This window comes from Suricata suricatta, chromosome 1 (assembly GCF_006229205.1).
Source record: "Suricata suricatta isolate VVHF042 chromosome 1, meerkat_22Aug2017_6uvM2_HiC, whole genome shotgun sequence".
Classification (NCBI taxonomy): domain Eukaryota; kingdom Metazoa; phylum Chordata; class Mammalia; order Carnivora; family Herpestidae; genus Suricata; species Suricata suricatta.
In genome coordinates, this window is record NC_043700.1 from 119322307 (window position 1) to 119333888 (window position 11582).

The window sequence follows — 11582 nt, forward strand, 5'->3', positions numbered from 1 at the left end:
GGAATAAGAGACTGAGTCAGCCTGGCCCTTCATATATGTTCTCCTCAACTTCTCATTTCATCTTTCCCAGACCCTGCCTAACTATTCGTGCTCGGCATTTAGTTTGTGGTAATATATCATCTGTAATTTTAAACATCTTTCCCCTTAGAGCAAGACTCAATTATCCCTTTGACACATACAGCATCAAATTCATTCACATTGCATAAACATTTAATAATCCCATCTGGAAGAAAGACATTATTCACAAACTTAAAATACAAAATATTATTGTTAAACTGCATTATACCTTCCAGGGTTAGAAGAGATGAGCCAAAATAGGAATTTACAGTCTCACGGCAAGTCAAGCTGCCTACCAGTTGAGTTATAAGAAAAATGTTGAATATGTAACAACTTTCAAATCACAATTATAAATACATGAAATTTCAAATAAAATAGAAGCTAGAGAGTATTTGGAGAAAGCCTATATAATGTAATTACAGATTTTTGTATATCAAAGAGACTGTATAAAGGAATAAAAATTGTCTAGATATATATTTTATATATATCTAGTATATGTATATTTTATATTTTAAATTTTATATGTCCATGCCATGTTTCGTTTTAGCTGTAAGAATGTACTTTTTAAAATGTTTAAAGCATGGATATTTCATAAAAACAGGGGGGAATTATAATTAAATAAGTTGTTTCATAACAAAATAGAAATGTATCTTGCTGCTATTATCAGTCTATGATATTAAAGTATTTTAAGATTAGGTCTGAAGAATATCAAATCATCATTTCAATTAGGCTAACTTAGTCAAAACTCTAATCAGTCAGAGGATGTGAAGCTAGGGAGGGCTTGGGAATACGCTACAGGTTCAGAATCCTAGAAATGAGCAAGCTTTAACCCCTCTCGCTCAGAAAAAGTAGTCCGAAGAAAGGAAGCTTTCAAATCAAGTGCACAAGTGAGCGAAGAACAGGAGGGGAGAGGGAGGGGAAAAGAACGACGGCACGGACAGTAGGAAGAACACAAATGAGCATTCATGTCCTCACAGAATAGTGGCGATTCTCACATCCAGACTGTGGCAGATTCAGAAAAGCTAAATGTGTTTTTAATATCTTTAAAGTGCTAAATATGAAGTATTGAGAAATAAAGGCATCAAGTCATAGTCCTTTCACCAAAACATATAAAACATGTCCCCACACTACTGATCACAAAGGATAAACTTTACAACTAAAACACTTGAAAACTGAGTTTTTCTAAGAAGTTTTCAATTTCTACATGGCTTTGGAAAATGACAGATTACAATGTAAGAGAAGATAGAAAATGTAGTGTACAAAATCTTTGATGTGCCTAAAATACAGGTTTCAAGAAAATAGATTTTTAAGAACTCTTGGGTTATTTGCCATTTTTAAAAAATATCAGCACCTGCCTTTATTAGTAAAGGGGTCAAAACGTACATTCTATGAAACATTTTTTAACGGGAAGTTATTAATTTATATATGACTTATCTTAGCCTTAACATACTCTGCAGAATGATAAAATGATAAAATTTAACTAAGTTTAAGTTACAGAATTAGCAATTTCTTACACTATCTGTATTTAAAGAAGCATACATTATTTAACTAATATGCATAATTATGGGGTAGGAAATGCCTAATTTGCCTACAAAAATCACAAGGGTTTGATGACTGAAGCAAGGAGTGAATCAGGTCCATTGAGAATTACTAAGAAAAACATAATCAGACATAAATGCCACAGAAGACAAAGATCATTTTCCAAATTGGTTCCAGAAACAGCTCCTAGGTAAATTTCCATGAAAAGCTAATTTAATTCAATTAAACAGTGTAGCATGGTTTTCCTCTTTAAAAAAAGTTTAAATATTTTCATTTGCTAAAGATATTAAAGATAAGTGTTTTAAAGAGTGACCAATTTAATCTTGAGTCAGACTAGGATTCAAAATTGGGGAAGGACTTCTGAATGAAAAAGGACTTCGTGAGCAGATACACTCTAATCACTACAGCATAAATCCCTCATTTACAAAGTACACAAAATAAAACTTAACAGAACTGTTCAAGTCTTTATATACTGCCATACAAATACAATATTATTTCTCACTCAAAATTGTAAGACAAGATAAAATACTTAGATACACTGTCCTCCATCTTAGTACACTATGAGAGCTCTACCTCCTACATTCAATGAAAGAAACAGATTTACCATTTTAAAATTAAATAATGTACTTCGGCTAACTCAGACTTCCCTGGATAACATTTCCTAGTTAATCTCCAGATTATATAAATTCACTCACAGTCACTCAGGATGAGTAAGCAGCGCCCCCAAAGCAAACTGGTTGTGGGCCCCTCTGCGCCCATCTGGCTGCTGGCTGGAACACTGGAATGACTCATAAAAATGAAGCAACCTGAGGTCACCTACTCCAGGTCTTTTAAAAAGAATTGCCAACTGCTTACCAGGTGGTTCCAATTTCCGAATGAGCGAGAAACTCATTCTAGATACGCCATTTTATTTTCATATTGTCTCTGGCCACAGAATCTGGGGAGTAAGGAAGGAAGCTCTTTTGAAATGTAGATTACCAATCATCTGAAAGCCAGAAGTCACTGCGTTTCTTGGATTAAGAATATTACACAAATAAAGTCAAGTGAAAAAGAAAGGCAAGGCACTAAACCATATTATATAATGCTCCAAATTTTATAAAGAAAAAAAAAGACTCAAATGTTAATAGTGGCTATTTCTGTGTAGTAGAAGACTGAGTGATTTTTATTTTGTTCATTTCCTGTATTCCCCAAGTTCATACCAGCGAATACACATTCCTTGCTATTAGAAAAAAAAATAACAGATAAGTAGTTTTCTAGAAAATATTATACATTGTAAACTTTGGGCTCAATAAGCCCCAGAGGTCCAGAGTATACTCACATCTGTACTGGCAAAAATTCTTTCTCTGGGTATGAAAAATATCCATTTTACTTTTAAAAAGGAAAAGGAAAAGAAAAAAAACCCAAGAACGACAGGTGTGACAGGGTGAGGGAAAAAAATCCCTATAACAAGAATGGTCCCTTTCTTCCTGGAGACAACAGACTGGTGAGATGTCTCGGAAATTATTTCTATCAATTTTTCCCAAAGTATGTTCTGAGGACTACTAATTCAATACTACTATTGCATATATAGAGGGACACGTACAAAGTCCCGTGCTCAAGTACCCCGGGGGGGACTGCCACATGCACAGGAGCATAATACAGGCTCACAGAAGGACTGCAGGCAGAAAATAGCGACTCCCCCATTACTTGGATCACTTGTTGGCTTATCAAATGCTTCTGTGGTGTCTCCTACCTGCCTGGCATTGATCTAAACCCATTACAAATATTCGCTATTCTAATCCTCAAACACACCTATAAAGTAATCACTGTTACTATCATCCCCATTTTACAGATGACGCAGAGACAAACAAGGTTCAGTAATTTGCCCAAAGTCAGACAGCTAAGAAGCAACAGAGCCAAGATTCAAAGCCAGCCAAACCGGAGTCCCCACAGTTAGCCATGGGAGGCTTCTGCCCGAAGGATCCTTCTTGAGTTAAATACCGGACATTCACAAAACCACTGTTCCATGGGATACATCGAAGAAAGAAATGAAATCAAGTAAAATGTACTGTCATATGTAAATGGCTTTCCTGAATTAGTCAAAGAGCTCACACTACTTCAAACTCTGATTTCTCATTTAATATGTGATGAGATAGAGATAACTAGCAATGGCGTTAAGCCTAAAAATTTCTGGAATATAAGTACTAAACAAAAGAGGTTTGATTCAACTGTCTTCCCCCTCTACTGTCATTTGTTTTTATCAGATGTAATTCAAAGGAATTTTGATGAGATAAAAATCTGTATGACTTTACGTATTTTTATTGACTCTGAGAGAGAGAGAGAGAAAGCACAACTAGGGGAGGGGCAGAGAGAGAGGGAGAGAGGGAAAAAGAGAGAAAGAGAGAGAAAGAGAATCCCAAGCAGGCTCCACACTGTCAGCATGGAGCCCAATGTGGGGTTCAGACCCACAAACCAAGAGATCATGACCTGAGCTGAAGTCGGATGCTTAACCCACTGAGCCACCCGAGCACCCCTGACTTAAGCCATTTCTATACACTCACGTTCCAAGCGACTCCTAATTTCCAGAGGGTATTTCTATGGTAAGATTATTAGTCATTTTCATTTTCTTCATGCCAACTCTTTTAAAAATCCTAATAAATATAACCAACAGTGGTCATTAACTATCAGGTTATACATTAAATGTTCTGTTTTAAAATGAATAGACTGATGTACAGTGGTGTTGTCAATGTCCAGTTGAGTGAAAAATGCAAGTAACAAGACTATCTATGTGACCTTGGTTTTACTTAAAAATACATAAAAATGCACAAAAAAATTCTTAAAGGGGATATAGATATATATCAAAATACAAAGTTTAGGTAATGTCATAAAGCAACTGTAGGCTTACCAACAATTTCTACTTCTCCTACCAAGATTTATTATTTGTGTCACTAAGAAAAGCTTCTAAAACTCACACATAGGGGCGCCTGGGTGGCTCAGTCGGTTGAGCGGCCGGCTTCAGCTCAGGTCAGATCTCACATTTGTGGGTTCGAGCCCCACGTCAGGCTCCGTGCAGACAGCTAGCTCAGAGCCTGGAGCTAGCCTCAGATTCTGTGTCTCCCTCTCTCTCTGGCCCTCCCTCTCTCATGCTCTGTCTCTTTCTGTATCAAAAATAAATAAAACATTAAAAAAAATTGTTAATAAAAAAAAACTCACACATAACAGATGCAGGTCAGCAAACGCCACTGAGAAAAGCCCCTTCCATTGCTTGTGACCTCAAGCCAATGACAGTCCTTCCTATTACTCTCTCCCACTTACACCCTATTTATTTCCTTCACAGCCTGACCTAATCACAAACTTCATTTGTAAATATTGTTTAGGGTTTTTTTTTTTTAATTTCCTGTCCCTTTCGGTCTTCATCCCAAAAAATGGTAAACATCTGCCTTTTGGTATCCACAATGCCCTGCATAGTGCCTGACTCTAAATATTGACTCTATAAATATGTACTTTATTAATAAATGAATAAAAGAGTGAATGAAACAATCAAATTACATATGGAGGAGGTATACAGATGACTGTCAATTAATGTGCTTAAACCAATAAACTTGTTGACAGAATTAGTTATATAACAACTTGGGTCTTCTATGCCACTGTTGCCAGAAAAAGAAGCATAAAAATCAGGGTGTAAAGCAGATGTCCAATACAGGTAAGGGTGGCCAACTGTTCTTACCAATCCAAGAAGCCTCCAAAACGGAGGCTTACAGAAGCTGAAATCAACAGAAAATGATCCCTTAACTGTTACAACTTCTGATAAGTTGAAGAGGATTTATCTAAGGTATAGACAGGAGTTTAGAAGAACCCTGAAGGGTAGGGCAGTAAAGCAGGGTAGGAAAAGCAGAGATTCAGAGATTACTGGCAGGATGGAATGATGGAAGGAAGCCTACCTGACCAGAAGCAGTGCCTTTCAGTGCAGGGCCCCAGGCAGCCCAGGGTGATGCAGCAGAGAACCAGCCAAGAGAATTAAGAGCGTCTTCCCCACTCTCCCCTTAGTCTCCTGCTGGGGCTCCCCACTGACCTAAGCCATCTGGAAGTCAGAAAAGTTCACCCGGATACTGTCCTAGGCAGAGAGCGTGAGGGAGAAGGGTTAAGAGTGGATCTGAAGAGGCAAACAGAACACTCCTTACATAGAAGGCACGGGACACTGCAGGAGGTTTCATTAAGAAAATGGAGTTAGGAAAAGAAGGCGTGGACTCTTGACTAACTGAAAGGGATTAAAACAGTGAATCGCTAGATACATTAAAAATACGGTGATTCCAAGTTGTTTGCAACCTCATTTGAACAGAGCACTATGCTCTGTAATAAGGGGAAGGATATGGGGATAATACCTCATTGTGTGTACTATTACAGCTCAGTGTCTATTGGACAACAGAACAGTAGCTTATTCCCAGAAACAGAACTGATAATTTTGTATTTTACAGATGGTTGTAAAATATATTAGTTAGATAAAACTCGCTGATTTCTATCAATAGATTAATTTAGATGAAGGCACCATCATTACAGACTTCCTTGGAATCATTTTAGGCTCATAAATCAACAAATTAACCAGTGACAGATGTGTCTGTACTTGTTTCAGTCCATGTCTATGCAACTGCTATAAAAATGACTAAAATGTTTATCTGAAGACAGCCAGGCAAGAAAGGTTACAAGGAGATATCCTGGATTGTATCTTTCTTCCTTTAGCCAATAAGGACACACAATCTTCAAAAAAATCATTTCCAAACTTGCCACTTGGTACCTTCCAAAGCTACAGGCACACGCAGCCATGTACTTGCTGAAAGACATGAGAAACGAAGTCAGCTGAATGGAAACCAGGTCCTCTACAAGACTGCATCCAGCAGCATGCCACAAATATGTACTGAATGCCTACTAGATACTAGCTCTGTGCAAAGGGCTGGGACACAAGGAAGGGTGAGACCCACACCTAACAATGCGGACGTTGCCGTGAAGTTCTTACAGAAGCATGTCGTTTCCAAAGCTGAGAGCTAGAACGAAGTGCCACGTACACCAGAGTAAAGGAATTCTGACTTGATTCCTTTTCTTTGTAACCAGAACACAAACTGCACGTAAAATGAAGAAATGTTCGTTGAAAGAGTCGAGCACCCCTGCATAGTCCAGGGTCCACCCTGAGCCCTGAAGAACCTCGCCAGGATAGACTGCACCCTCTGAGTCAAGATGCTTATAGCCCAGGAGATATATTTGAAGGGAGGTAAGGAGGTGATATCTGGGAAATGAAGCGTGGACATAAAAGTAAAAGCAACTATTGAGCCAGTGGATTGCTGCAATGTTGATCAAGATGGGGAAAATGATTCAACTCGGTCACTCTTAGTAATAAGAACATTTGATCAGTTTCTCTGGGTTCCACCCTTGGCCAAACCACCGAACTATCAGCTAGATCCTTCTCATAGTCTCCCTCAACATCTTACTTCAGACATTCTTGCTCATACTACAGACATGTTAAGTCATACTTCTTGACTTCTCTGGATAAAATCGTCCAGGGTGATTCAATAAAATACTCTGTATAAAATGCATACTCTATAACATAGGCCTATCTCTCTGACCTCATTCTTACCATTTCCTTTAACTACATGAGTCCCACCACATTGACAGGCATGTACCCAACTTGCTGCAGTTTTAGAGACAGCTTTGATGTTCCCTCTGCCAGGAAGTTCTCCTGGATTTTCACTGGGCTGGCTTTCTTGGTATTCAGGGACACGCTCAGAGAGGACTTCCTTGGCTACCCCATAAAAAGAATAGCCCCAGTCACTTGCTGTCATACCACCACGTCTTATTTTCTGAATGTGAATCTTCACTACTGGAAACAATCTTACTCATGTGCTTGCTCCTGGTTGTTTTCACTTTCTAGATTGCAAGTTCAATGACAGCAGAAGTCTGGTGTATTTTATGGCTACAGTATCCCTGAGGTGTATAACACTACCAGGCAGAGGGAAGGCACTCAAACATTTAAGTAAAATGAATGTAATTAAGATCACCAGGATGTAAACTAGATGCTCTAAAAATCATGAAAACAGATTATTGCCTGGTGTACATTATATAATACCCCATTTTTCTCTTAATACTGTAGAGGACCTTAATAAATACTCAGAAGTAACAAAATGCCCCTCTTGTCCACTCCAAATATTCATTTATTTCTCCCTCCAGACTCTATCTCTAATAAGTTCATTTTCTTCCATTTTAAAGATTAATTCAGCATGAATGAGTATTCCTAGTCCAATCCCCTACTTCCTCCAAATTCTGGGTGCCTCTATGTATTCCAACACTTCTACTTCAATTTCTACCATCACATCAAATTCAGCATAAGAAAAATCTGAAATTAGTATCTCTCAGGCAAAATCAGCTTATCCTGGAGCGCCTGGGTAGCTCAACTAATTGAGTGGCTGACTTCTGCTCAGGTCGTGATTTCATGGTTCCTGAGTTCAAGCCCTGTGTGGGGCTCTCTGCTGCCATCATAGAGCCTGCTTTGGATCCTCTGTCCCCCCTCTCTGTCCCACCCCTACTCATGCTCCCTCTCTCTCTTTCTCAAAAATAAACATTTTTTAAAAACCAGTTTCTCCTTCTATTCTAATAACTTTATCAACCATCCTCCAAATACCCAGATTTAAAAGTTAGGAATTATCTTGATTATGAAATTCAAGAACTACAAGGGAGGCTGGAAAAGTACGTGGTCTTGAAGCTTTCTTTAAACTGTGTTAGCCTTTTTTCAAACAAAAGCTCACAGGGAAGTCTGATATGTAAAACAGATGAATACGTAGTTGTTCTGGGAATTAAACTGGTGGTCTCGGAAGAAAAACTTCAAAAAGGGCCCCTAATCTGGTCCAAACTTCCTTTCTTTTTTCCCTACCCCCATTCAACACATGCACAGAAAATTATAGAGGAGAACATTTAATCCAGAGAATCTGAATCTTCTTTTCAGGTAGGAATAAGCAGTCTGCCCAAGATGACACAGCACAATGCTTAGCATAAATGCACTTAGAAGTCAGTGTTCTGAAAGACAAATATTACCTCCATGATTATGCAGAACCAATGATTTACCAGTTACTGCAAAATGGTAAGTTCCATGCATGACTTCCATTGGTCAGCAAGAGAAGAAATCTTCTGAGTTTAGAAAGTACACATTAGCTCCTGGTAAGGGATTTACTTCTAGTGAAAGAAGGCAAGCAGGAGTGCAGAGGAAAGGACCGTGGCTTCATTGTCTATTGTTGAACAAGGTTTTCAAATTGTTGAGGCCTCATCCTCTTCATCTTTAATACTGATGTGTGGGAGGAGACGCTTCCTAAGACTCTCTCATCCCTCCATCTATCACACTCCAAGATAGCATTTCCTTTGAGCTACTCCATCTACAGAGAATTGGCATCACAAGTTGAAGGCAAATCACCCTTCAAGGATTTTCTGACTATCACACGACAGGTATTGCACTGGGCATCTGAAACTCAGAGGAGGAAAGAAAAGGGGACACTGTCTTATTTCAATGAAAAGATAGCCCAGCGAGGAACCAGACACTGGAGAGGGAAACAATGAGAGGTGTGCCCAGAAAAGGAGTTGCAGAGATGAGAGGCTGAGGAAAATTAGGAAAGGCTTTGCCAGCTTGGAGTGGGTGGAGGCTGACTGTAGATCTGGATGATAAACAGCAGCTGATTGCTGGAGGGCGCTATATATACCAAAAGATATCACACTTTACATTGCCTTACACTGTTAAATAATAAAATCAGCATTTACTGTAATGAAAATATTTTATCAGGCCATCTCACACAATTTTCAAAGTTTATGAGGAAAAAATTAAGTCAGTTTCCTCTTAATAAATATTATTTAACGACTGGAACATTCGAAGGACGTATGCGAACATACCACGAGTAGAGGCAACACGTCACCGAGGGACAATAATCTAACAGGGAATCCAGACAGCCCTGCCTGGGCTGAACCCCACGCAGCACCTGGTAGACAAGGTGGCAAAGCCCCTATAAACGGCGCTGATTCACTAACGTGACATAAATCAGGATCTGAACTCACCCAAAGCTAACATTTTGATTTAAAATCACAAATCGGTGCCATTAAAATTCATCAGGAGCCCCTAGCACATGAGTAATGAGATCATATCAACTCCTATCTCGTGAGCAAAAGGAAAAAGTGGTTTTCTAAATAGTTATTCAGATTGGACAAATAACACACTGTATCAAGTTTTGTAGCCCTCGGCCATGCTTTGCTAAAAACAAAGGTACATTATTATGCATGACTAAAGAAAACAGTGAAAATCAGAGCAATTAATTTCCCAGCTATGTTTCCCATAAAAAACCATCACTACTATGATTTGCTTACAGCACACCTTTTTTTGCATCACACAATGATCTGAGTGTGTAATAACTTGCATATTTCACTAAGATATACTATCCTTCAAGACGCCTTTATAGTGAGAGTTTTCCAAAGAAATTATTGATCTCTGGAAGGTCTCATGTTTTAAAATTACTGACAAATCCTTTCCTATTTTCTTTGCAGTTAAAAATAATTCTTCTTGATCACCGGAGTGTAAAGAGGTATAAGAATACAAAGACGGAATATTTTCTTCAAAACAAATGTCCCAGTTGACACAGGGCATTTCTCATAATTTTCCAAAAACAATGATTAGGAGAGTTGTCGCTAGACTCCTAAAAATATATGCAAGATACACAGATAATTTGTTGGCATCAGTTTAGGATAGCAAGACATTTCCATAAATACTTTTCGAATTCTTTTCAAATACTTTTTAGCTGACTCCTCTCATTATCGGAGGCTTTGTGTTTCTTTCCACAAGTCAGAAACGTTTCTCAGGTGGTTCTGCTTCACTGCAGATATGTTTGGTACATTTTCTTTCTATGTTGGAGAAAATTAAGCAGCTCCCTTCTTCTGTTTTCTTTCACTGGCACCTCTGAGGCTGCTCACTCACTGACCTCACCTTGGTGGAAAGGTGACAAAGAAAAGAGCAATTCCTAATAACTCACAGAAACCACAAAGTTCCCATTCTATGCAGAACAAATAGGAAGGACCCAGAATCCAGCTGAAGTGGTGCAGCTCAAAAAGAAATAAGACACTGGACAACTTCCGGAGGATCCTCTCTAATGTCTGAAACCCCAACACCGCACGGGACAGACAGAAATATGGAGCCCTGACACAGTCACGAGTGGATTGATGGGCGCTGAGAGCGACAGAGAGAAGTAGAGGCAGTGAGACTAGCAGCAGAAAGTTGGCCGGCAAATGAGACTTAAAGGAGTGTAGGAGACAGGGAAAAAGATAAGGAAACAGAGAGGGAGGGACACATAGACTGAAAAGGGGGTGGGAAGAGGGAGACACACGCACAGGCCAAGAGGAAGACAGAGAGAGGAGGTGGAGAGAGGGCGAGAGACAGAAACAGAGAATGGGGGGAAAACAAGGGAGAAAGAGAAACATCTGAGAATGCAACAGAGACAGTAAGAGACAGAGAGAAAGAGACCGGCAAGAGCGGCAGCAACGGAGAGCCAAGTCCGAGACACCGGACCAGCCCGCTGCGCACTTTCTCCCGCTGCAAAGCTTAGTCCCTGGAGGCTGCCGAGGCAGGTGGCTCGGCCGAGCTGGGTGCCCGCGGGTCCTGCCTCCCAGGCTGCCGGACTCGCCCCCATTTCCCCCACTCCTGGGCTGCCCTCCGCTCGCCCTCCCGCCCCATCGCTGGGTGAGCAGGTCCCGACACCCCGCCGCGGCGCGTCCCTCCTTCCCCAACTCCGGAGCACGTGTCCCGCCCGCAGCTGCCTCTGCCCCCAACTCCTCGCCGGCGCCGGCACGAGGTTCGGGGTCCCGGCAGCGCCGCCCGCGCACAAAGCCCAGGAGGCCACCTCCTGACCCCGCTCCCCGCCGCCGCCCCACGGCCGCGCTGCACGTCCTCCTCCTCCTCTCCCTGCGCGCCGGGTCCTTACCGGAGCTCCGCCACC

The 11582-nt window shown here is 40.4% G+C and overlaps 1 protein-coding gene across 1 annotated transcript in view; it reads right to left on the bottom strand.

The window, feature by feature from the left end:
* Positions 1 to 11582, bottom strand: part of BMPR1B (bone morphogenetic protein receptor type 1B) — a 388753-nt gene that overhangs the window by 377003 nt on the left and 168 nt on the right. The gene's annotated exons all lie outside the window — the stretch shown is intronic.